Source organism: Monodelphis domestica, chromosome 2, assembly GCF_027887165.1.
Source record: "Monodelphis domestica isolate mMonDom1 chromosome 2, mMonDom1.pri, whole genome shotgun sequence".
Classification (NCBI taxonomy): domain Eukaryota; kingdom Metazoa; phylum Chordata; class Mammalia; order Didelphimorphia; family Didelphidae; genus Monodelphis; species Monodelphis domestica.
Window position 1 is genome coordinate 439,282,002 of NC_077228.1, and position 27,813 is coordinate 439,309,814.

The window sequence follows — 27,813 nt, forward strand, 5'->3', positions numbered from 1 at the left end:
ATGTATACAATTGGGATTATTGTATTTACCTTTCAGGGTTATTGTGAGGATAAAATGAGATAATATTTGTAAAGCACTTTGCCAGCTCTAAAGTGCTATATAAATGTTAGCTATTATTATATTTTTGGATCAGGAGAGTAAAAACCCATGTACATTCAAAAGAGAATGAAAGGAATAACATTATTGAAAATTTAGTCAGAACTAATTTTGTTTTCCTTCAGAGGACCAGAGCTTACACCTGGTCCAAGTTGGGTCCTTCCGTTCAAGCACATTTGATTTTAGGGGTTTGTTTCATTGTTCTGTTTTCCACTTACAAAGTTGCAGTTATTTGCAACAGTGTAGGCCAAAGCCACAGTCTCTGTTTTCCAGGGACTCATGTTCTAACAACTCTGACTATATAAATTATATACAATGAAAATGGAGGATAATCTTAGTTGGAGATATCATAAAAAGTCTCTTGCAGAAGGTGGGATTTGGGGCTGTAAATCCTTCACAGACTATCCTCAGAACCTTGTGGCAGCCTTCCCAAGCTTCCCTTGTTCAGGGTGGCACTCTGACATTTGGTTTCCTTTGCTACATGAATTAACCTATTCCTTTTCTGCTAATAAGTGCCTTGATGTAGGATTTTGTACCACTTACTTGCAAGTTGTTGCTACTTTGTTATAATTTACTTAGATCCAAAATGCCTTTTTAGTCCATTGTCATTTTCTGGACCTTGAGGTGTACCATGTAAATGGATGAATTCTTCAGCCAGGTTAGTACATCTACAACTATTCTGTGTTTACTATGTGCTGAACACAAACTTAACCAAGAAAAACAGAATGCAGTTCCTGAATCAGAGGGAATTTACATCTTAATGGGGCGATAACTTGTAAATAACTATGTACATAATGAAAAGGCAATCTCAGAGAGAATTTACTGGTTAGGATTGTGGTGGTGAGGGGTAAAAGTTCCTCCAGAAAGTGGGATTTCATCAGTCTCCTAAGAGATCAGGGGAGACAGGAAGCTAAAGTGAACCAGGAGGCCCTCTTCTACATTCTCTGACTTAGTGACCTCATCAGATTCCATGGGTTTTAACTAACTTGCAGAAATATATCCAGCCCTAGTCTTTCCCCTGAGCCTTAGTCTTAGATCATTAACTGCTTACTGGAGATTTCAAACTGGTATCCAGAAACATTACACTCAATCTGTCCAAATCAGATTTCTTTAGCTTTCTCCAATGGTTTGAGATCATTGTAAATTGTATATATTTCCCCAAAAATGAATCCCTGTGAACTCCTCCTACTCAGATATTGGCCTTGACCTTTATTTTCAGCAGTGCTTGCCTAAAATGTGTGTGTGTGCGCATGTGTATTTATGAAAGGTAGTGTGGTATAATCAATAGAGAAATGTTCTCAGAATAATGAAGTTCTGGATTCAAATACTATCTGTCATAGAATCTGGGTAATTCAAGGCAAGTCAGTTATCTTTCCAGTGCCAAGCAGTTAACACTAAAAAGTGAAAAGCCATTGCTAAGAATATGTTGAAAAAGGAAATTTCCTCACTGGGAGTTACTCACACTTAGGAAAATACAGGATTTATACATATATATGTCTATTTAAATGCATGCACATATGTGCGTGTGTATGTGAGTGTGATGTTGAGAGAAAGGAAGGTAAGGCCTCTAGAATGTTGGTGAAACTTCCACAGCAAACTTTTGTGAACACATTTATGAGAATTGTATAGGATGGGTAAGTATGGGTGATTTTTAAAAATATTATCTTTTGCAAAATTATATGTATTTTTATACATATATATTTATTTATGTAAAATGAAAGAAGCAATTGACTTAAAAGTCAAGAGATTCAGAGTTTAATCCAGTATTTTCTATTAATTATTAGACCTTGAACAAGTCAGTTCATCTCTCTCATCTCCAAAGTCATTTTTATCTCTAAAACTTGATTATTCTATGACAGCATTTATATTTTATTTTTTTTTGTTTAGTATTGACAATCTCTACAGCCAAAATAATTTTCATATTCTACAAACCAGTTAATTAAAATGCTTAACCAAAACCTGTTTATCACAAAGTCGTAGTGACTCAAAGGGAAGATAAAGACTTAATTCATTTCCTCTCTCACTTTGACACACATCATTTTTCTCACTGTCTGTGATGTAGAAGCTTGCCAGTTGATTATATTGAGGACCTTCTTGTTCATCAGGAGTGAGTATCAAGAGAAAGCATGTCATGATGCCCACTGTGAGCAGGTGTTAGGCACTTGGCTTTTCTTCATCCCTCTTTAAAGATACCAAGAAGAAGCATCCTCCCTACCAAACAAAGAAGTAGAGTTAAGTTGCATCATATTTCTTCATGAGCTTGCAGGACATCTCTATTTGGCTATCTTGTAGTCATCTCGAGCTGTGCCCAAAAGAGAACTGATTTTCTTTTTTCCACAAAAGCTACCCTTCCTTGTATCTCCCCCTTTTAGATTGAAAGCATCACCATTTTCCTAGTCAACCTGCTTTGTCATTATAGTCTTCCTAAATCATCATTCTGACTCACTCTCCACATCCAGTCAGTTGCCAAGTCTTTATTCTACTACCACTTCTCTTATATCCATCCCCATCTCTCTATTTACACAGCCATTCCCCTAGTTCAGATGCTTACTAATTCTCATCCAATCTGTTGCAATGTCTCAATTGGTCTCCTGTATTTGTCTGTCTCCTGTCCAATTCATCTTCTACATAATTCCCAAATTGGTATTCTTTATTTGTTTATTTGTTTATTTTGAGTTAACTTATTTATTCAATTTTGAATATTATTCCTTGCTTACAAGAATCATATTCTTTCCCTCCCTTTCCTCCCCCCCACCCTTCCCACAGCTGACACACAATATCATTGGGTATTACATGTGTCCTTGATCAAAACCTATTTCCATGTTGTTGATGTTTGCACCAGGATGTTTATTTAGAGTCTACATCCCCAAACATATCCCCATGACCCATGTATTCTTAAAGCATGGATCTAACGATATCATTCCTCCCCCCAACACACACACACACACACACACACACACACACACACACACAGAGCTATTTATGGAGTTTACATGGCTTCCTATTTAATCTCTGTGACTAAATACAAAGTCCTCTTTGCCAACTCTTCACCATCTGGGTCCAACATTTCCCCTCCCAGGATGATTTTTCTTGATTCCTTCTCACAGATTCTTTGATCTAGCCAAACTGTCCTACTAGCTGTTTCTCTTACCTGTGCATTTGCTTTGAGCCTTGTTATGTTCTCCCTTCTCATTTCCACCTCTTGAAATACGTAGGGTCCTTTAATGTTGATGCACCACTTCCTCCCATTACATGTATTAGAGGCAGCTAAGTAATGTGGTAGATAAAGTGCTATAGCTTTATTTAGGAAGCTCTGAGTTCAAATTTAGTCTTAGACATTTACTAGTTTGGGGGCAAATGGCTCAAGTTTTACCTCAGTTTTGCTTCCCATAAAATGTGTATAATAATAGCACCTGCCTTTCAGTTCTTATAATAATAAAATGAGATAATAACTGCAAAATGCTTCTCTTATAAATGTAATCATTATTTCTTTAGTCCTATGCCCCTCTCGTTTTGAAGTCATTTAATCTTTTTGAAAGTTATTTATATATGTTTGTATATGTTGTTCTCCCACTCATATAAAAACCCAGCAAAATGTAACCTCTTTGAGAAAAGGTGGTGTGGTATGGGTTTTTTTTTTTTTTTGTATCTCCATGGTCTGGCACATCATAGGTACTTAATAAATACTTAAGGAATTGAATTATAGTCATAGGATGTAGAGTTTGATGGTCTTTTAGAGATAATCTAGTTCAATCCTCATTTTTTGTTCAGTCATTTTAATCATGTTCAACTCTTCATGACCCCATTTGGGGTTTTCGTGGCTGAGATACTGGAGTGTTTTGCCATTTCTTTCTCCATCTCATTTTATAGATGAGGAAACCGAGGCAAACAGGGTTAAATGAAATGTCCAGGGTCACAGAAGACTCCATTTGAACTCTGATCTTCCTGACTTTATTTGTAGTGTACTATTCCATTGGAACACATAGCTGTCCCTCTTATTTTATAAATCAGGAAACTGATGCCCAAAGAGATTAAGTTGACTTTCACTCAGAGGCAGTAAATGTTAGAGTTGGGATTTGAACCCAAATCATCTGACTCCAAAACCAGACTCTGTCATGTAGTGTCTCTTTCTCCAATTAGTGGCAAAACAGTCATGTCATGACCAATTAACATGATCTTTTATATCCTGAGTTACTCAATGTTTTCTTAAAATATAGAAGACTTTGATAACCAAGCAAAGTGTCAAAAGGTTAAGATACCCCAACTCATAGCTTTTCCATTATACAACAGTTAATCAGAGTTGTTTTTCAGATGCAGCAACATCAAACTCACTTGACTTGCACTGCCACAAAGATTTAAAAAAAGTTACTTCTATCTGACCCACAATGGAGTTTGTGCTGAACCTGGATGAAAGGGTTGAATTATGCTAGACCATTCCCCAACCTCTAGTACTAGGCTCAAAGGAGAGACCTGGTGTCACCATCTTTTCACAAATTGAGTTTGGATTTTCTATTCCTTTTTATCAAGAGGATAATATTTTTTTTTCCCCGACAGGGCAGGTTTTTTTAAATGCTTTTTCTTTGTGCCAAACCCTTCCTATGTTATATATTGAGCCCCATCAGAGTTAACTGAAGGTGAGATGCGCCACTGAGAAAGAAAGGACTAGGGAGGATTATATACATGCTTTCTTGCCCACTCAGTGGAAAGGCTCCTCTGGGTACATAGAAGGGAGTATATGGAGGAGCCATGCTTCCTCTGGACTGCTTTGCAAGCTTTGTTTGTTTTCCTGGTGTTTTAGGTTCTCTCTTGTGTGGGAGGTCTGATAGAACAAAGACCACCCACCTGCAGTTTTCTCTCTCCAACTCTCTCTCTCTCTCTTTTTTTTTTTAATCTTTGCCACATTCCCCTCCCCAGTGGAGAGCACTGTTGTGCTGCAACATTAAAGAACCATTCTGACAATTTGTGTCTAAGCTGGGTGAATATTTTTGCCTCACTTTCAAGTGTCATTGTTTGTGATTTGCATGCTAGAGCTCTGGGGAGACTTCTGTTATCATGTTGGTGGAAGTGGCCCCTTCACTGTAAATCCATCAATTACCATTGGTTCATACATTCAACAATTGTTTATTAAACACCCACTACTATGCATTGCATGATTATGAAAATTACTTCACAGATTCTCCAATGGAACTCTGGGATTTGCAGATGATAGTTTATTTTCATAGATTTCCCTGATTTTGAGAAGAAAACTCCAAACTGATGCATACACAGAGCTCTCCATGAAAACATTTGTATAAATTCGCTACTAAAATCTGAAATGCAATTTGTCCATTTGCATGAAATTTTTTGATGGATAGCCAGTATGAATATATACTAAAATTATCTTTTCACTTCAGGGGAGGGAGAGACAGTATAAACTACACATAAGTACTCTATGCATTCAGGGTATAAATAAGGACCCTGTGTAAAAATGGATATTTGAACCCCAGACTTCAAATCCCCAGAAGTCCTTGCTAGCTCCCAGAATTCTCTCTAATCTCCCTGAGGTCGAGATCACAAATTATTATTTAAACTGACTGTATCCGCCTGCCCGTTCTTGGCTTTGGCTTTCAACACGTGTCCCTCAAGATGTAGTGTAAGTGAAATTGAATGGGCCTTTTGGCCCTCCTAGGCATGTGCTTTTTTATTTTGTATTTTCTTTATTTCTTAATCTTTAATAAAACTAAAAAAAAAATTACTTTTATTACTAGAACCTAATTTTAAGATTTAACACATGCAAGTATAGATGAACAGATCAATATTGAATGCCTTGAAGAGGTACCTAGATGATCACATGGATTTAGTCAGAAAAACCTAAATTCTAGCTCTGTCTCATACATTTATTGACTGTGTCGACACTAAAGATGTTACGTAGTACTGCTGTGACTCAGTTTCGTTATCTGCAAAATGGAAACAAATATAGCACTTATCTTTCAGAATTGTATGTGGAGCAAACGAGTTATCATCGGTAAAGCTCTTTAAAAGTTTACTTTTGCACTTAGGCTTTGGGGACTGTTTTTTTTTTTAAATAAATTCTGGATATTATGATGATATCCTATTGGCTTTGTCAGATGGTTATGGCATTACCTGCCAGGTGTGGGGTTCATACTTCATCCAAGATTTTAGGCGCATGAACATATCCAGAATAGACAGTGAAAGAGTCAACCAATTCCCCAGTTTTATTTTTCCTAATTTCCAAGCTTGCTACAGTTCATTACCTTTACTCCTCAAAGGCCTTGATTTTAGTAAAGAGCTCCTTCTTAAATGGGGGAGGAAGCGTGTGTCCAAGATTCTTTTTTGGGGGAAGTGTTTCTTCAAGTCAAAAATGATCTAGAACTTAAGAAAGTCCCATTTTCTAAGAAGATACGGGATGGGGAGGAGGGGAGGATGCTAAAGGTATAAGATAAGGCTAGAACGAAAGGAGTGAACCATATTGTCATTATGAACTGTTGATATTCAAGATAGATTTTTGGAAGCCTACATAGTTTAATAGGAAGACAATGATGGTGTATTTTAGGAAGAAGGAATAGTTGAAACAGAGTTTCTCAGGTGAGAAATCATGGAATATATTTTACATCTAAAATAAATTTTAAGAAATATCCACATATTCATATATGCATGGTTTTATGTATAATAGTAATAATAATAATTAGCATTTCTATATAGTTTACTCCTTGTCATGGTCTTTATACAAATTATCTTATTTGATTCTCACAACAATCTTGGGAGATAGGTAATATTTTATAAATGAGGAAACTTAGGTAAATGAAGATTAATTGACTTTGCTAAAGATTACACAACTAGTAAGTTGGACTTGGACCAAGTTTCTTGGACCAGATTTGAATACAGGTTTTCCTGACTCCAGGCTTAGTGCTCTATCATATGTGCGTATATATGTATAAACATACATATTTTGTCGTTCCGTTAGAAAGTAAGATCCATGAGGTCAGGACCTCTTTCATCTTTGTGACTATAGTGCACATAGTAGGATCGTAATGAATGTTTATTGATTATTTGATAAGAAAGAAGCCACATTGTGGAGAGCTAAGCTTAGGAGGTTTGGATGTTACTTGAAAGACATTGAGACACCTGAGGAGAGTGACAGCTTTATATTTATGTGTTAGAAAGATTAATCTTATGGGAAAGCCTTAGGGGAAAGATCACAATGACTCCCCCTCCATCAGAAATGCTTCCCACAAGATGTGATCAAGTATAATTGTGATTTCTAATATTTTTAAACCATCCAAAGAAAAAATAAGTACAAGATCAGATGCTGCATTGAGTATTTCATGAATAAGGAGAGAAGAACTAAAATGGGAAATGAAATTAATTTTGCATAAGACAGAAAAGGAAATAGAAAAACATTGCTAAATATATTTAGTATTAGTCAAAAAACAAGAACAAACCCCTGCCTGTGAACTTGTGAACATTGCCCTAAACTTTATTCTTTTGTGCTTATAACACACTGAGGAACAATTCTCTTAATCCCAAATCCACTGGCAGATTAGATCCCAATGAGCCACAACTGTGTCCCCTAAGTGTTCTAGGGACAACCCTGAGAGGAAGGAGGAGGGGAGTGCTTTCTGGTATTCTCTCTCATCTGTATGCTTCTCTCAATGATTATCATGTAGTATGAAGTTGTCAGCCAGATTTTATAAACTTTTAGTGAAGGAGAAGGAGAGTGATATTTATTAATTTTAAAATGTTAATAAGTAACATTTATGTAGTAACATAGTTTTTTATTATATAAATTTAATTCTAAAATTTTAATAGATTAATAGCTAATATTTACATAGTACTTTAAAGTTTGCAAAGCACTTTACCTATTTAATACCATTTGAACCTCAAAACTACTCTGGGAGGTAAAAGCACTGAGAGTTTAATTCATTTGTCAGGGGTCATCTAAGTAAGTGTGTGAGGCAGGTTTTTAACACTGGATCTTCCTATTAATAACTTTAATTACTCCCCTCCCCCCAATTCTGTGATATGGTCCCAAACCAGGAGTTCCTTAAAATAGTTTTCCTGAAATCTTTTAAGATATTTTCCTTACCTATAGTGAAGTTTTTCCCTTGGGCTTCTTGTACAACCCGGACTGTGACTGTCCTCATCATATCCAGTCTGTTCATGCATCTTGATGTAGCCTGCCATTATTGTCCTAGAAACTGATAGTAGGAAATTCAAATGCTTTGGTCCTTTTAATATTGTAGCTTTGACAAGTTTCTCAGTGTCAAACCACTATTGGGCTGAGTGAACCAGGTCAGTCCTGAAAAGCTAGAAAACTCCAGTATGGACTCCAGTTCTAAGAACTCTGACTAGCAACTCTTGTGATATTTCAAAGCTCATAAGGTTGTAACCTAATCTTTTCCATCTCTAATATTTTCTCAACTAAGGGCAGAAAAGCATAGTTAAGGAAAAAATGGCTCCAATATTGTCACAGCCAAGTGTTGGTCAAAGTGGAGAGAGTAGGTCATTGCTGTTACGTTTCTCTCACTAACTTACTTGCCTCAAGCATCACCAAGAAAGAAAGATCTTCATTTGTTTGGTTAATGCCTTTTATCTGCACAATCAGTATTGGCCCAGCAGCTATGCAAAAGGTCTTTTATTTGTCTTCCAAAAATAGGTGAAGAAATAAGCAGATAATATTTTCAAATATTCTAAAGTGGACAGCAAGGCCCCTCCATTCTGCATCATCAGTCACTTCCAAATAATGTTCACCAAAATTGATATGGGTAGTTCCATCAGGTAGGGTCAAGTGGGGATGCTTCTAACAACTGGGCCTCATTGTCCACCATTACATTACTGTAGAGACATTGTAGAGACCTATGTAGAGATATAGGCCCATTACATTAATGTAGAAAGAAAAGGAAGAGTCTTGGACTAAGGCTTGGTGGACTCTTCGAGGCTGCAGGAATGACCTAAATGAACATCCAACAAAGATCTCCCCCTCAAAAATAATCTATCTGATATTTATCTATAGTTATATTTCTGTTTCCAAAACTAGAACATAAGTTTCTTGAGAACTGTTTTGCTTTTGTCTTTGCATCCTTAACCCCTAGCTTAAAGTCTGGCATAGGGTAGGTACTTATTATATAATGTTTTAGTAACTGAAGTTAAAATGCACTGTGGCAGCTTTTAAGTCAAGCTAAACATCAATCAACTGGTAATTCCTTTAGAGGGTGCATGTTTACTATTTCCTTAAGGAGAGAGGTGATTAGGTTCTGGATATATATATATATGTATATATTTCAAATGACCTTGTGCCTGGAACTGTCATATTCCTATTCCCACATCAGACATAGAAAAGCAGTTTTTTGGGGAAGGATTTGTGATGAGAATGTTGGAAAGGTTTTACCTCATTCACTTGTCCAAGAATATATATTCTTGAAAGTATAATTATGTTACGTCAGGCTCTTGACTTTAATCTTCTAAGGCGTTTGATTTGATCTGTAATTCTATCTGAATTGAGGGGATGTCATAGAAATGACTTTTATTCAAATCTGATTTGAATTTGATGACCTCTGCAATATCCTCCCAACTCTGATTCTGTGAATCTAGAAAGGTTATAACAATTCCTCTAATTTTGATAGGTGACCTGACACAGGTTATAAAGCATCTGTCCTTTTTATATACTCACATAGGAACCACTGAGATATATATATATATATATATATATATATATATATATATATATATATATATATAAACAAATTAAACTGAGAATAAATTCAAGACACATTGCAAATACTGATTCTCAGTTTTGAAAGGTATATTTAGATTCATTTCTTCTAAGTTAAAGTGATATAAAATTTAGTAGTTGTTGGTTCTGATAAAGATGGTCTTTAATAATTAATACTGATAAATTTTACTCTGTGATGCATGATGTCTAGATAATCAAATTTAATTTAAATATAATTTAAAAATAAACCTCAGACTGTCTAGTATTTAACTTCATTAAACACTATTAAAATTTTCATCTCTTATACTAAGGTAGGGGAGAAAGAGAGAGAGAGAGAGAGAGAGAGAGAGAGAGAGAGAGAGAGAGAGAGAGAGAGAGAGAGAGAGAGAGAGAGAGAGAGAGAGAGAAATGACTTTTGGGGGCTGAGGGTTTGTACTTCCTGAAGTTGTTTTCATGATTTGAATTTTTAGGAAGTAACTTATCTTCTGTCTCCAGTGAAAAGTGACTGATTCACAGTTGTGAAGACTTAAAACTACCTTTCTCTTTGAAGCCCTCATTATCAGATGAGACCACATTGACACTAGAGTTATAAAAAGGTTTAATTTCAGAAGGCAGATTTTAATTTAAAATGAAAATTCTTAGATTAAAAAACTGTTTTCCCTCAATTCTTGTTGAGCAATGTCTGCGCTATAATTTACAAAAACAGAAAGCTCTAGCAGAAAATAGAGATGAGAGGTTAATGTAACGTTGTAAAGATAGAATTTATCATTATGGTAAAGAAGGAATGAATAGATACCCACCCCCCAAAGTTAAAGACTTTAAAAGTACAAGTATCTTGAATCCATATCACTGGGGTGAGGGACAAGGTGCCTGGGTAATCTGGAAAATCCATGAGAACTTTTATGGCCCTCCCCTTTGTCTTTCCCCTTTATGGGGTGTTTACACAGTGTCTTATTATAAAAATTGGGTTAAGTATTTGGTCATAGGCTGTACAGTTTCTAAACTATTTCTGGAGCATCTGGTGCCTTCATGTGTTGTTACGGCTTCAGCAAAATTCTCCAAAAATTCCCATTTCATTTTGTATGCTGTTCTGAAATATATTGAAACCTTGATGGGGAAAGTTGCAATGTTTAGAATGGTTTAGTTACTCAGGATTTTGTTTTTGTTCATACTTTGAGGTTTTGGGGATTTTAAGGAGAAGTGGAAGGGCTATAGAGGGTCAGTCATTCAATAAGCACTAATATGCTCTAGATACTGTGCTAAGCATTGCTGATACAAAGAAAGGGAAAAATAAACTCCAACTTTGACCTCAAGGCTTTTACATTTTAATGGCAGAGAAAATGTGCAAATATCTTTGTACATAGGTATTGGTACATTGTAAGTGGACAGTGTTCTTAGAGGAAAGGCAATGGTAGTGTAAGCATTGAGGATGATGGGATTTGAGCCAGAGAAGGGGAGATGAGGAGGGAGAGTATTCCTGGCAGGAGGGACAGCCAGCAAAAAGATGCAGAACAGGGAGATGATGTGTCTAAAGGGAACAAGAGACAAAAAAAAAAGGCCAGTGTAGCTGGATCAAAGAGTAGGTTGAGAGGAGTAAAAAGAAGGGAAAGAGGAGAAAGGGCTTGATTAAGAAGGGCTTTAAAAGTGTGAACACCTTTTATAATGTCCCTCAGTGGATCTCTTTCTTCAATCCTCCAGCTAAAATCAAGGGATCTCCTTGGTTCTCACCTGTGTTAGATAATTCATTTTGTCTTTCAGTTTTGTTCAGTAAGTTAATCATGTCAGTTTCTTTGTGACTGCATTTGAGGTTTTCTTTGCAAAGATGCATGCCACTTATTTTTCCAGTCAATTTTTATAGATAAGGAAACTGAGGAAAACAGCCATAAGTGGCTTGCTCAAGTCAGCTAGTAGTTTATGTCTTGAGACCAGATTTGAACTCAAGTTCTCCTGACTCAAGACCCAGCATTCTATCCACCCGGCACTTGGCTTCCCCACCATGAAAAATAGTGACTACATTCATGTAGTGCTAAGGTTACAAATGGATTTGATATGAACAGCCTTTAAGGCAAGTAGTGCAAGTATTCACTATCCCCATTTTACAAACAATAGCAACACTGCTTCATCATCATTGTAGGTTAGACATTTATATAGAACTTAAGACTTGCAGAGCATTTTAAATATGTTAATTTATTTGATCCTCACAACAACCCTGGAAGGTAGGTCCCATTTTCCTTGTTTTATAGATGAGGAAACAGAGGCACTGAGATATTAAGTCACATAGTTTGGCTCAGGGCAGGGTCACAAAGCTAGTTAAGTGTCAAGAAAGAGCAAGACTTTCCATTTCTAATCATGCATTCTTTCCATCTAGATTCACTTGGAGCCTGTCAACTTTTTTAAAAATTGTGATAACTATATTTCAACATTACTGGTTTCCTTTGTAATGTGATATGTTTTATCTCATGCATCTTTAAAAATTATTTTGAGAAGAGATTCATAAGTTTCACTGGACTGCCAAAGGGTTCCAGGACACAAAAAAATTTTTTTCAACCCATACATTTTATTCTGAGATGAGTTTTCTTCAATACATAGCAGTCCCTTTTGCAAACATTCTTTCATAAACTTTCTGTATCAACACAGATTAGCCTATGGCAAGATGGCATTTTAGGCTCTGTAAATGTAGTTTTTATTCCAATCAAGGCATTTTGATGTTATTTTTTATTATATATTTTTAAATAATATTTTATTTGATAATTTCCAACCATTATTCATTAAAGACAAAGATCATTTTCTTTTCCTCCCCGCCACCCCCCATAGCCGACACGTAAATCCACTGGGCGTTACATGTTTTCTTGATTCGAACCCATTGCCATGTTGTTAATATTTGCATTAGAGTGTTCATTTAGAGTCTCTCCTCTGTCATGTCCCCTCAACCGCTGTATTCAGGCAGTTGCTTTTCCTCGGTGTTTCCACTCCCACAGTTTGTCCTTTGCTTATGAATAGTGTTTTTTCTCCTAGATCCCTGCAGATTGTTCAGGGACATTACACCACCACTAATGGAGAAATTCATTACATTCGATTATAGCACAGTGTATTAGTCTCTGTGTACAATGTTCTCCTGGTTCTGCTCCTCTCGCTCTGCATCACTTCCTGGAGGTCATTCCAGTCTCCATGGAACTCCTCCACTTTATTATTCCTTTTAGCACAATAGTATTCCATCACCAACATATACCACAATTTGCTCAGCCATTCCCCAATTGATGGGCATCCCCTCGTTTTCCAATTTTTGGCCACCACAAAGAGCGCAGCTATGAATATTTTTGTACAAGTCTTTTTGTCCATTATCTCTTTGGGGTACAGACCCAGCAGTGCTATGGCTGGATCAAAGGTTAGACATTCTTTTGTCGCCCTTTGGTCATAGTTCCAAATTGCCCTCCAGAATGGTTGGATCAATTCACAACTCCACCAGCAAAGAATTAATGTCCCTACTTTGCCACATCCCCTCCAGCATTCATTACTTTCCTTTGCTATCATGTTAGCCAATCTGCTAGGTGTGAGGTGATACCTCAGAGTTGTTTTGATTTGCATCTCTCTGATTATAAGAGATTTAGAACACTTCTTCATGTGCTTATTAATAGTTTTGATTTCTTTATCTGAGAACTGCCTATCCATGTCCCTTGCCCATTTATCAATTGGAGAATGGCTTGATTTTTTGTACAATTGATTTAGCTCTTTATAAATTTGAGTAATTAAACCTTTGTCAGAGGTTTCTATGAAGATTTTTTCCCAATTTGTTGTTTCCCTTCTGATTTTAGTTACATTGGTTTTGTTTGTACAAAAGCTTTTTAATTTGATGTAGTCAAAATTATTTATTTTACATTTTGTGATTCTTTCTATGTCTTGCTTGGTTTTAAAGCCTTTCCCCTCCCAAAGGTCTGACATGTATACTATTCTGTGTTTACCCAATTTACTTATGGTTTCCTTCTGTATGTTTAAGTCACTCACCCATTTTGAATTTATCTCGGTGTAGGGTGTGAGGTGTTGATCTATTCCTAATCTCTCCCATACTGTCTTCCAATTTTCCCAGCAGTTTTTATCGAATAGTGGATTTTTGTCCCAAAAGCTGGGATCTTTGGGTTTATCGTATACTGTCTGGCTGAGGTCGCTTTCCTCCAGTCTATTCCACTGATCTTCCTTTCTGTCTCTTAGCCAGTACCAAATTGTTTTGATTACTGCTGCTTTGTAATATAGTTTAAGGTCTGGGACTGCAAGGCCCCCATCATATGTGTTTTTTTTTTCATTATTTCCCTGGATATCCTTGATCTTTTGTTATTCCAAATGAATTTTGTTATTTTTTTTCTAAATCAGTATAGAAATATTTTGGGAGTTCACTGGGCATGGCACTAAATAGATAAATAAGTTTGGGTAGGATGGTCATTTTTATTATATTGGCTCGTCCTATCCATGAGCAGTTAATGTTTTTCCAATTGTTCAAGTCTAGTTTTAGTTGTGTGGAGAGTGTTTTGTTGTTGTGTTCATATAGTTCCTGTGTTTGTCTCGGGAGATAGATTCCTAGGTATTTTAATATGTCTAAGGTGATTTTGAATGGGATTTCTCTTGCTGCTGAGCTGTGTTGGAGATATATAGAAAAGCTGATGACTTATGTGGGTTTATTTTGTATCCTGCAACTTTGCTAAAGTTGTTGATTATTTCAATTAGCTTTTTGGTTGAATCTCTAGGATTCTTTAAGTAGACCATCATGTCATCTGCAAAGAGTGATAACTTGGTCTCCTCCTTGCCTATTTTGATGCCTTCGATTTCTTTTTCTTCTCTAATTGCTACTGCTAGTGTTTCTAGTACAATGTCAAATAGTAGAGGTGATAATGGGCATCCTTGTTTCACTCCTATATTATTTTTAAAAATTACCACTGCTGTCCAATTTTAGCTGCAGGAAACTAATAAAACTACAGGAGCAGGGGTTCTTTTATTCACCATTCTCTCAATTATTTATTTATTTATTTGCATTATTTCTCCAGGGTTCCATGATTCAGGTTCTATCCTATCCATCTTTCCTCCCCCCTCCCAAAGCTGACAAACAGTTCCACTGGGTTATACATGTATCATTGTTCAAAACCCATGTCATTCATATTTGCAATTGAGTGATCTTTTAATGCCCAAACCTCAATTAAATCCTCAGGGGTTCTTTTAACTCAGGTTCATGGAAACTCTGGGTAGATTTCAGGGAGTTTGAGAACTTAAATGAGAAAAACTCCTTTATATCATATTTCAAAGGAATTGGTGCATTTTATTTAATGAACTTAAAAACATGATTCTCAGAAAACATGTATAGGCACCACACCCCCAAAATATTAAGAACCCCTGCCTTAAGGTATAGCAATAATTTGAAGTTAATTTTTCCCCTTCTCTTCATGCTTTTTTTCTATGATTGTATTTTTATAGGAAAGTTTTATATACAAAATTGTATTTTATATGTAAAAGGTATAATAGTTTTTACTTTTAAAAGCATTGTCAAGAAATATTATGTATTTTATTTCATGCATTTTACATATCTTTTTGATAAGGGGTCCCTAAGCTTCATCAGTTTTGTAAACCACCACCCTACACCAACCCCCCAAGTGATAAGTACCTCCGTTATGTAGAAAGCTACAGTGTGTCAGGAAGGGAATTGGCACTATAGATTCAGGAGTCCTGAACTGTTCCACCATTGACTTAGGATCTCAAGGTACTTCACTGTATAGCAAAATACTCATTTGATGGAAATCCAGTCTTGAAAATTTTCTCAGCAACCTTTTGAGGTGAAACGTGGAGCCTCATATTCAACAACTACTCTTAGATGGTTCTCAAATACTAAATGATGGAATCAACAGCTTTGGACAGTAACTTGTTATTACTGTCAACAACATTTATAGCACACAGCGGTGAATTTGCAGTCAAAAGGTGAAGGTTCACGTCTTGCCTGTAGCACTTATCACCTTTGTAACTTTAAACAAGTAATTTCCTGCTGTGGTCTTTGGTTTCATGGTTTATTAAATGAAAGATTTAGATTAGATCACCTCTGAGGCCACTTCCTATTCTAAATTTATGCTCTTAAGTAATTAAGTTAAAAGGGCAGCTAAGTGGAGAAATAGAGGGAACACCAGGTCTGAAGTCAGGAAGACTTGACTTCAAATTTGGCCTTTGACATTTACTTACTGTGTGATCCTGGGCAAAGGGGGTCAAGTTCAGATGGGGCAGTGGATAGAATGCCAGCCCTAGAGTCAGGAAACTCATATTACTGAGTTCAAATGTGACTTTAGTAACTTACAAGCTGTAGGACTCTGGGTAAGTCACTTAATCCCATTTCAAAAATGAGCTGGTGAAGGAAATGGCAAACCACTCCATTATCTTTGTCAAGAAATCCTAAATGGGTCCTAAATTCACCTGCTTTTATTGTTTTTTAGTAGATTCTGAAGCTTTTATTCTGTTTCCCAGCCTTTATCAAATGCTGTAGCCACTGATCTTGTTGAAAAGTAGCTAAAATTTGCAATAAGTATTTCAAAGCTTTAATATCTTCAAGAAATTTCATCAGGAGAGCCAGAGCAGCGTACTCTGAGAGACATACAAAGTTTATGTAAGATGGTCCCTGTCCTTGTAGATATATAATGTTAAATTGCTGCTTGCAGTTCTGCTGATGATCTATTAGTAAAGATTTTTTCTCCAAATATTCTCCTATCACATCTCATAAGAATATTCCCCAGGTTTCTCCTAGAACCAATCTTCACTCTTTTGCTTCTTCACTTTCTTTCACAAATGGCAGAGCAGGCAGTTTCACTACTAGCAATCCTCAGAAATTTTTCCGTGAGGGTTAAAGTGAACTGAAAAGATTTTCATCTCAGAAATGTTCTGGTTTTGGTGTTTTCTTTTCCAGTCCCAAGGAAAGAAGGTAGGGAAGAAAATGAAATTTGTAGCAATAGAAGAAAATGGTTTGAGAAGCATAACTAGATTTGGGTGGGACTGTGGAGGCAATGGCAGAGAGGCAATTTGGATGAAAATCCTTGGTTTTTATTTCACAGCTATTTTCTCAGGAGTTTAAGTTTAAGATTAAGTTTATTCAGTGAACATTTATTAAGTGCAGTACTACATGTATGGCAATACTTGAAACCAAAGGATTTATATAAACAATAAAACCCTTGCCTTCCCTATACTCATAGTTCAGGAAGGATATAGAGTATATATGTATCCAAATAGAAATAATGAAAGTAGGATGTGACAAATAAATGCGGTCTTGAAGTCTTCTCAGAATTCCAGCTTCTTGGAATTCTGGAAATTTACCAGATTGGTAGTTCATAAATTGGTTAGATGTTTAGTGGGGTATTAAGGCTGGCCATTTGGTTTTTTTTCCCCAATTACTCATATTCTTCTATTATTTTCATTCCACGAGGTGACTTGCTACCTGAAAATATGTGACTACAATAATTTAAGTAATCAAACACTTCAGAAATTTTTTTGTTCCTATAAAAAGTGTTTTGAAATTAAATTATACCCTTCAATATCCATATAAGGTTTAGACAACAATCAGAGATACAAGATAGGAGAAAATATACTTTGTCAGTTGGGTTCCATATAATACATTTTTCAGTCACTAAAAAAAGATATGCTATCCATCATTGGTGCTTGTTTTGAAATGTATACTAGTGACTAAACTTGGTTCATAGGACTCAGACAATACAGACACAATTTTATAAAGTTGTTCACTGAACTACCTGTATCATACTTGCTAAAGTCCAAGTGTGGGGGTTAAGGGTCAAAATCCCTTGAAATTTGAGTCCCATCAAATTTACTCTGTGCTCAGCAATATCTTGAGACAAAATATTTATGGAAATCATATCTGCCTTGAGTGAGATTTCTATTCTACAAACAGATTTTGGAATGGCTCAGTTACTTTTCATAAGCCATGCTTAGATAAAGATATATGATCTTGTTTTCAAGGATACTTTTGTGAACAACATAGCTTCCCTTGTGTATGATTGTCGCGATAAAGATCCATATAAGAAAAGCCTTTTTGCATTGTCTATATGTGGCACTGATCCTTTAATAAGTGGCTAAGACAGCTCTTTAGAGATTCTGAAGGAACCTCTTGCTTTGATTCTTCATGTCAATAGTATGAGCTAATGCCTAACTATGGCATGGTGAGCTTTTATTTGTTGGAAGACACAAAAAATTAATATTATGACTTTAAAAGTTTGTATGATTCTAACATCTACTATATTTACATTTTGACACCTTCCTTCCTTTAGCAGCAAGAATAAACAAGGAAGTTGTAAATGACCTACTTCTTCCTGTCCTTTTTTCTTATGGCAGTTGAATTTTGTACTGGGTGGTGGGCTCCCTATTACTGGATTTGTGGTTTTCTGGGGTCTCCCCATGTGCTGAGACCAATCTCTAGGTATCTCCACATAACTGATTTGAGACTGCATTTAGTGCTGCCTGCCCAGGCTTTTAAAATTTCTTGTTCTGGCTCTGTCCAGTACTTTTACAAAGAATGAATGATATCATCTATCATGTTAGCATGTGATTAGACTGTTACTTCTGTTTACCAGCAGTGAACATCCTTTGGCTAAGACAGAGGTTCTTAACTTGGAGCCTAGGAACTTGATTACTCTTTTAAAATATTAATTCAAGATCATTGGTTTCCTTTGCACTCTTTTGTATTTTATTTTTTTGCCTTTGAAAACAGTCTGAGAAAGAATAAATAGATTTTATCTCCCCACCCCAAAACACACACCCAGTTAAGAATACTTCCTCTAATCTGTCTTTTCAGTGGGTCTCTATGCTTATAGTCTGTCATTCAGTCAAATGTGAGTGTTGTGATAATCTTCAAAGCTTGTAGGGCAAAATCATAGATTAATTAAACGTTATGTTGTCAACGTATTCTTAGTGAGATTTTTATTCATGTAATTGAGATAATCAGAAAAAGGTGAAAAATAAATGCATTAAATATTCATATCATTGTTGAAAAAAATGAAAACTGCCTCATATTCCCTCATAAAAAGTCAGATATTGGATCATTTTAGCTTCATCTTCCTCTGGAAATTAACTGTGCCTTAGCTACAGCTGTAAATGTGAACTGACCTCCTGTATGCTTCTGTTTGTTCTGACCTTGCCTTCTAATTGATACCAAAATAGCCTACTGTGTTGGATAATTACATAGCATTTCTTCTCTGTCCCACCCCTGCCATTATGGCACAGAATGTCAGTTGCGATGTATTAATGTGAAAGCAATCTACAGTGTAAAACATGTAACACTGTAGGCCATGTCTTCTAGGTGCGGAACATAGGATAATAAATGGCAAGGTAAAGAAAAATAGCAGCTACAACTTGAGCAAGTGAAGTCCAATCCACTATGTTAGTTGAAAATGCCCAGGGGAACATGAAATGGCATTTACTAATATCCTCTGAAGTTGGATGTCAGATGACCTGGGAATTGTTCACTCACTATGTAACCTTGGATTGATAGACTTTCCTGAGCCAAAATTTCCTCACCTATGAAATGAAGGCTAATGTCTGCCCTGCCTTCAGAGGGTGCTTGTGAGGATCAAATACGATGAGGCTTGGAAAGCTGCAATGTGACATTTTGTTATTGGCTAGGGGAAAACTGACTACATGTTCCTGAACTTTCTTCCTTAAGTTAATAGACAACACAATGCATTGGATTTAAGGTCAGGAAGATGTGTGTTCAAATCCTGTCTTATACACTTGCTAGCTGTGCTAATTTCAGACTCTTTTAAGACCCATCCAAGGCGGCAGTGAGGTGATTCAGTAATGGATTGAGAGTGGATTGAGTTCCTGGGTCTAAATCTCATCTCAGGAACTTTCTAGTTGGAGGACACTGGGAAAGTCACTTAACCTCCATTGTCTAGCCCTTACCCCTCTTCTTCCTAGGAATCTATACCTATATATACCTTTTGGTCTATAATAGTATAGTATATGGTATAATATCATATATATAATATATAATAGTATAATATATGGTCTATACTTAGTATACATTCTCCTAGGGAGATGAGGTAAGGTTTTGTTTGTTTGTTTGCTTTGTGTGTTTGTTTGCTATTTTTTGTTTTTTAGGCTTAATCTTCATTCATCACTCTAAGGCATTCAACCCTTTTTCTACCTCAATTTTTTCATCTGAAAAGGATAATAATAACACCTACCTCCAAAGGTTGTTGTAAAGATCAAATAAGACAGCAATGAAATTACTTTGAACACCTTAAATAATTACATAAAGGGCAAGTATCATTAAAATCAATAATAATAATAAATATAGGCTAGACATTTTTCCCAATCAAAAACAGTCTATATTCCAAAATTGTCTTAAGTTATGACACCCATGTTATCAGGACAAGATAATTGTCTTTCCAAATGAGCCAAAAGCCATTTTCTACGAATGTAAATGATAAGTTATTTTCATCCCATGCATACTGTGTTTTGTTCTTTATTAACCAACTAATCGTTGCTAAGAGGCTGATGGTTCTAGGTAGTTGTACTTTTTATAGACCAAAAGCATTTTCAACCCTGAGGGAATTTATAATGGAAAATTGACTTCAGTTTCATATCATTTTCTGAAAATTGCATAAGGTGTTAAACTGCCCTTTTCTTGCAATATATGACATGCAGAGAATGGGGAAAGCCTCCATTATATTTGAAGCAGCAGAGACTTAAATGGATCTGTCAGGAAACGTAATATCAAGACATTATTTATTCTTCAAAGTTTATTACAACTTCCTACTGCTCCCTGCCTCCTCATACAAGCTCATACACCCAATCCTTTATCATAGAATGTTCCTCCAACTTACAGTATATAAAATGCTGAAATGTGTTTGAATCCAGCTCATGACATTTACTAACTGTGTGACCTGATCTAATAATTTAATTTCTCTTTATCTTAGTTTTCTCATGTAAAATGAAAGATCTAAACTCAATGACCTCTAAGATGTCTTATAGCTCTAAAGCTATGATCCTGTGACCTCCTTGGCTACCATTATAGAGAGTTTTTATTCATCCCATGGCAATCTTGGCATACCATTCCCAGTCTGTAGCTATTTCAAAGGATAATTTGGAAGGAAATATTAATTATTGGTTAAAGAATTCCAATCTACTATTGCTGGGAGAATAATCTTAGAAGACCCGATTTTATTTAGATCTTTTAATACTTAGATCTTTTTTTGGTCTTAAATTTTGATCAGTGCTGAAGCTGACTTCTTTGTTTTTTTTTTATTTTAAACATAATTCTTATTTGGTCAATTTCAAACATTATTCATTGGATACAAAAATAATTTTCTTTTCCTCCCTCTCCTCCCACCACCCCTCCAATTCCACTGCGTATCACTTGTGTCCTTGATCCGAACCCATTTCCATGTTGTTGGTATTAGCGCTAAGATGTTCATTTAGAGTCTACATCCCCAATCATATCCCCCTGGCCCCTGTAGTCAAGCAGTTGCCTTTCTTTGGTGTTTTTTTTCCCCCACAGTTTGTCCTCTGCTTGTGGATAGTGTTTTTTCTCATAGATCCCTGCAAGTTGATCAGGGTCATTGCATTGACACTACTGGGGAAGTCCATTATGTTCATTTGTGCCATAGTTTATCAGTCTCTGTGTACAATGTTTTCCTGGTTCTGCTTCTTTGGCTCTGAGTCACTTCTGGAGGATGTTCATATCCCATGGAATTCCTCCACTTTATTATTCCTTTTAGCACAATAGTATTCCAGTAAATATAAGTAAATAGTATATTTCCATTCTTTATGTTCAGGTCATTCACCCATTCTGAGTTTATCTTGGTTCCAATTTTCCCAGCAGTTTTTATCAAATAGTGGATTTTTGTACCAAAAGCTGGGGTCTTTGAGTTTGTCATAGACTGTCTTGCTGAGGTCACTTAACCCAAGTCTATTCCACTGATCCTCCTTTCTGTCTCTTAGCCGGTACCAAATTGTTTTGATGACCACTGCTTTATAGTATAGTTTGAGGTCTGGGACTGCAAGGCCACCTTCCTTTGTGTATTTTTTTAAAATTATTTCCCTGGATATCCTCGATCCTTTGTTCTTCCAAATGAACTTTGTTATGGTTTTTTTCTAATTCAGTAAAAACGTTATTTGGTAGTTCAATGGGTATGGCACTAAATAGATAGATAAGTTTGGGTAGGATGGTCATTTTTATTATATTAGCTCGTCCTACCCATGAATAGTTTATGTTCTTCCAATTGCTCAAATCTAGTTTTAGTTCTGTGGAAAGTGTTTTTTTATGTTCATATAGTTCCTTTGTTTGTCTTGGCAGATAGATTCCTAAGTATTTTATATTGTTTAAGGTGATTTTTCATCGAATTTCTCTTTCTAATTCTTGCTGCTGAGATGTTTTGGAGATATATAGGAATGATGATGACTTATGTGGGTTTATTTTGTATTCTGCAACTTTGCTAAAGTTGGTGATTATTTCCACTGGCTTTTTAGGATTCATTAAGTAGGTCATCATGTCATCCGCAATTGTAATACCCTCAATTTCTTTTTCTTCTCTAATTGCTACTACTAGTGTTTCTACTACAACGTTGAATAATAAAGGTGATAAGGATCATCCTTGTTTCCTTCCTGAACTTATTGGGAATGCATCTAGTTTATCCCCATTGTAGATGATGTTTGCTGATGGTTTTAGATAAATACTGTTTATTATTTTTGGGAAAGACACTTCTAGTCTTATACTTTCTAGTGTTTTCAATAGGAATGGGTGTTGTATTTGTCAAAGGCCTTTTCTGCATCTATTGAGATAATCATGTGTTTGGTTTTTTGTTTTTTTTTTGGTTTGCTTGTTGATATGGTCAATTATGTGGATGGTTTTCCTGATATTGAAACATCCTTGCATTCCTGGTATAAATTCCACCTGATCATAGTGAATAAGCCTTGTAATGACTTGCTGGAGTCTTTTGCTTTTTTGCCTGTTTAAGATTTTTGCATCTATGTTCATTAAGGAGATTGGTCTCTTGTTTTCTTTCTAATACTAATACTAGTACTAATAGAGTAGAAACTGATACAAGTTGTTCAAATTTATAATGGATGTGACCCAAGGGTTCCTTTCATATTCCAGAATTTGTCTGAATTTTTTGAAGAATGAATTGTCTCCACTGGCTATCATTCCCTATTTTTACCTACATCTTGGAAGTTCCATCTATCACACTGGCTCTTATTATGAATCTCTGCCTCTTGGGGATAAAAGGAGATGCATCTCATCCAATCCAAACTGTACCTAAGTAAAACCTTGTCTATAAGATTCTCCCCAATGATTCCTGAAGATCCTCAACAAGAAGAAACAAACTACCTCTTAATGAATTCTATTCTTCTTTTAGATAGTTCTATATATTAAGATATTTTCTCCTATGTTAAGCTTGAAATATACTTTTCTGCCATTCCCACACATTGTTTTTTAGTTTTGCTCCCTAGCACAATTAGAGTAAGTCTAATTCCTGTTATTGCTGTTATTGCTATTCTTCATGACAGCCTTTCATATACGTGAAGTCAGCTTTCATGCTCCACCCTCTTCCCCCTAAATCTTATTTTCTCCAGGCAATCATCCCAAGTTCTATGACAACTAATCTTTACAGTCTAGGTCGTGGATCCCTTTGGTGAAACTGTAGATCCCATCTCAGAATAATGTTTTTTAGGAGATACAATAACATGCCTAGGATTAAAAGGAAACAACTATGTTTAAATGCATATCGGGGTTTTTTTTTAAATTATGATAGAATTTACAGATTTCTTTAAATCTCCATGTACCTCTTTTGGGATCCACAAACCCCAAGTTATCTTAACCCCACAGGAAGAGTCCCCTACCTGCTCCAAATGTCCATTGGTCTTTCTTCCCTGCCTTTTCCTTCAACCTGCTGACCCAATTTAGCATTTTCCTCTGCCTCTTGAGACTTTTTTTTCTTTCTTTCTCTTTGAAGCACTTCTTTCATTCTTTCAATTAATCCTGACTCATAAAGTGAAGAGTAGAGCAGTATTTCCCTCACCTTTTCACCCTTGCCCCTAGAAGAGAAATAAACCTATTTTTTAGACACATAACTATTACTTGGCACTAGCAGAAACACAATTATTGTATTATTAACAGGTATCTGGAAAATTTCCCCTAGTCTCTTTACTGGACATAGGATACTCAATTCTCTAATGCTTGCTTATATTGCTTTCTCTCATAGGAGCAAAGGTTTAGTGTTGGATGGCACCTTAGAGGTCATCTATTCCATCTCACTCATTTTATTAATGAAGTAACTAAGATACTCCCTCCCCCAAAGAGGTTTTGTGATTGGCTCAAAGTCATAGTCATTGTCAGAGGTGGTATTTGGGGTCGGGATCCCTATCTTTTTTTTATCTGATGCTCCCTGCTTTCTCATTCAGCCATATTTAATCCAGTAAGCAGGTTCTACAAAGTTAGACTGCAGACATTCATTGAACTGAGTAACCTTGCTGTTGAGGGTTATGTAGAAATCCATCTCTTAAGATTTCTCTCCTTTTTCTCTCTCAATCAAACTTAAGACATTAAACTTACTCCTTGCTTCTTTGCTTTCTTAATGAATTGGAAAATTAATGTTCAGATATCATACTTTGCCAACAATAAGTCAGAAATAGATTGTTACCTTAGCTAGAAGTAGTGGGAGTTGGACTTGAGTTTCTGGAGTCACCCCTAGTCCTCTGATTCAATGACGACACAAATAGCAGCTCACCATAGCTGTGAGGTAGCCAGCTTCTTAGAACAAAAGCTTGAATCTTGGTCCCTCTTTACTGCTGTCTGAGAGCAATCACAGAACAGGATACCTATGAAGGAAATTATGAAAACGAGGGAAAGAAGTTGCCACTGATGTCTTGCCTCCTTCTGATCATGGTTTTCTCTGACTGCCATTTACTGAATACAAGAAAAAAATGGTTTTTCCTTCCTATTACTGATTGTATTTGACATATGCTCTTCCCAGTGAGAACCTGTCTTGATAACGTATTAGAAAAATAGGAAAGAAAAGGAAAGAGGGAAGGGAGACAACAAGAATTATGTAACTGTGGGAAATTTTTTTTAAAAGGAGAATATAAAAAAGGGTTTCTCGGAGTCTGTTTTTTTTAAATAAAAGAAATAGAAATGATAGTTAATGATAAATATTTAATTCTATATTCTTGCATCTTTCCTTCTATATGTTGTACTCATTTTTGTTCTGGTAAATACAAATGGACTTTGCTGACACTGACCAACAGTTATATCTGCCCATAGTCACAAGCTTTTGAGTTATTGATTCTTGAATATCAATCCCTCCAATTGTTCCCAATACCAGTTCATTCAGAAATTGGGCTTCCAGAAAGCCTACTCTTCAGTGGCAAACCATAGAAGCAGGGAAAGGACTCCCAGAGGAATAACTCTTTCAAAACCCATACTCCTATTCCACAGAAAAGGCCTGAAGCCTATGGCAGGCTACTGCAGTCCTTTGAGTTTCATAGAAAATTAACTGATTCAACACTGATTTAACAAACGTGAGATAGTGGAAACATTGGGGGATTAGGCTGTTCAAGTTTGAAACAGTGAGAGTGGAAGTTATAACAGCTTCAGTGATAAGTCTAAATCACATGACCCCTGAGGTTATTCCTGTATTTCAAGACAAATCCAATAATTGATTACCCTAAATTATGAAGAAGAGGTTAAAGTAGGAATCTCCTACTCAAGAAGGATGAGAATACTCCATTCTAGGAAAATTTCTATCAAAATTTTTTTTTTCATTTTAAGAAAGTGTTTATATTTTAAGAGATTAAATTTTCTAATTTAACTGAAAAAAATTCACTTCTGTGCAACACCATATTTTCTAATGAGGCTCCATAAAAAGGCCTTATTGAGTGAAGGTTAAGTTTCTTTTTGAAGCATCTAACTCTTCTCTGGGCTAGAAACCTTCTCTCACTCTTCATATTCCCTTTGGAATAATAAATGCATGAATAATAAATCATTTATTATGTGTGCCCGACAGTAAAGAGCAGAGGATACAAAATACAAGCAAATTCAGATCATCCCTATGCTAAAGGATCTTTCATTTTCTTAACTTTTTTCTTTAAGCTTCTTTTTTCTTTAACTCTTATTTGCTATCTTAGTAACAACTGTAAGACACGGCAATGGCTAAGAAATTGGATTAAGTAACTTGTCCAGGGTCACAGAACTAGGAAATGTGAACGGCCAGACCTGAACCCAGGACCTCCTGGAGTTTTATTCACTGAACCACCTAGCTATCCCAAAAAGCTTACATTCTAACGAGGCCAGACAATATATGAAGGGAAACCAGACAGTATTCATGGTGCGATGTTCACTAGTTTTACTCTTTTGGAATTCACTAGTTTAGAAATGGTTTTTTTGTTAATATACATTTAAAGGCTAATTCCAATCCAGATAAAGTGAAAAAACCCTCACCTATCTGAACCCAGAGGTTCAAGGGCAATGTCTGGGTGCTTTGGGAGGGAAGGGTTTGAGAAGGATGGCCATTTTCTATAAATCTAGAGTACCATAATGAATGGTTTAGGGGAGAATATTGTCCTTCATATCTTTATTCATGAAATAAATATAATGTATATTATGTAATATATATATATATATGTATATATATATGTAAATATAAACAAGAATATTCATTAAGTGCTTACTGTGTGCCAGGCATTCATGGACTTTTAATCATTCAGTGACCAATCCTTGATGCTTGACATTCTTATCTTTTTTTAGCTTTCTGAATTTAGAGCTTTCAACTTGGTGAACTGAAGCAAGAATAATGTAAAAATTGGTCTGTCAGAACTTTGATTGCTCCATTTAGTTGTTTATGTCTCTTTGTATATGCAAAGTCAACTCATCTCCATTCTCATTTTGGTTTCTTCAGGTAGTCCTTCTGGTGCTACCTTTCATTTCTCTGGGCACAGTATCTAGTGACCTGAGTCTTAAACTTCCTTTTGTTGAACAGTGGATATGTATTTGTAGCCACAGGGATATCTGGCCCAATGATTATGGTCTGTACCACAATGATTTTTCAAACTCTGCTTTCTGGACATTTGCTCTCTGTATATTTAGGGTCTTTAAGTATTTCTGTGAAATGGCAAGTATATATACACATGTGTATATTGTAAATGAAGATATTGGGCTATGACAAACGTATCTGCAAAAAGAAACTCAGAACTTTGTGAAATGCCAATCAACTAAGATAGGGAGACAGTTCCCATGGAACCTTGGGGGGTGGGGAAGCAGTTAAGAAGCTTCAGCTGGCTGAGAGGGATTCCTTCTCTGGCTGTTTGACCAGAAGGTGGAGGACAATGAGGTGAAAAGACATTTGTGTTTTACCCTAGAATAAACCTGTAAGCATTGCAGTCAATATTTCCCCTTGGGGATAAAAGACCTTTTAGTTGAAGTATTTAATTGTTGGATTTGGTTATTAGGGGAAATCTTCAAGCTTACCATCAGTGAGAAGAACATTTCTGAGACAGTTGAAAGGGCACAGGAAGTATAGTAGGGGAGGGGATCAAGATCCAGTCTTTTCCAGACATGCTTCCTGGTGTTTCCTCTCTAACATTTCCCCATTACCATAATTCCCCTTGTAAAATTATGCACTACAATGTGTACATATTGTTGTGTATTTTTGCTTGTTGTTGAGTCATCTTGGTCATATCTAACTCTTTGTGACACTGTTTGGGGTTTTCTTGGTAATGATACTGGAGTGGTTTGCCATTTCCTTCTCCAGGTCATTTTATAGATGAGGAAACTGAGGCATACATATAAGGTTAAGTGATTTGACTGAGATCACATAGGTAATAAGTATCTGAGGCTGACTTTGATCTTATAAAGTGTCTTTCAACACTCCAGGCATGGCAACGTATACACTGCACCCCCTAGCTGCCTTTATGATAAGGTAATGGTCAGAATGTAATCTATACTCATATTCTCAGGATCAGAGATTTAGAACGAGAAATGAGCT

The 27,813-nt window shown here is 36.0% G+C and overlaps 1 protein-coding gene and 1 long non-coding RNA gene across 7 annotated transcripts in view; one reads left to right on the forward strand and one right to left on the reverse strand.

Annotated features, from left to right (window-relative positions):
- Positions 1-27,813, forward strand: part of ZDHHC14 (zinc finger DHHC-type palmitoyltransferase 14) — a 322,669-nt gene that overhangs the window by 152,578 nt on the left and 142,278 nt on the right. The window lies entirely within an intron of this gene.
- LOC103096398 (uncharacterized) lies at positions 90-27,400 on the reverse strand. The gene is made up of 4 exons (XR_463117.2): positions 27,297-27,400; positions 24,475-24,652; positions 23,675-23,869; positions 90-2,307 (listed from the first exon to the last, which is right to left on the reverse strand). It is a non-coding gene; the product is annotated as an uncharacterized LOC103096398 (long non-coding RNA).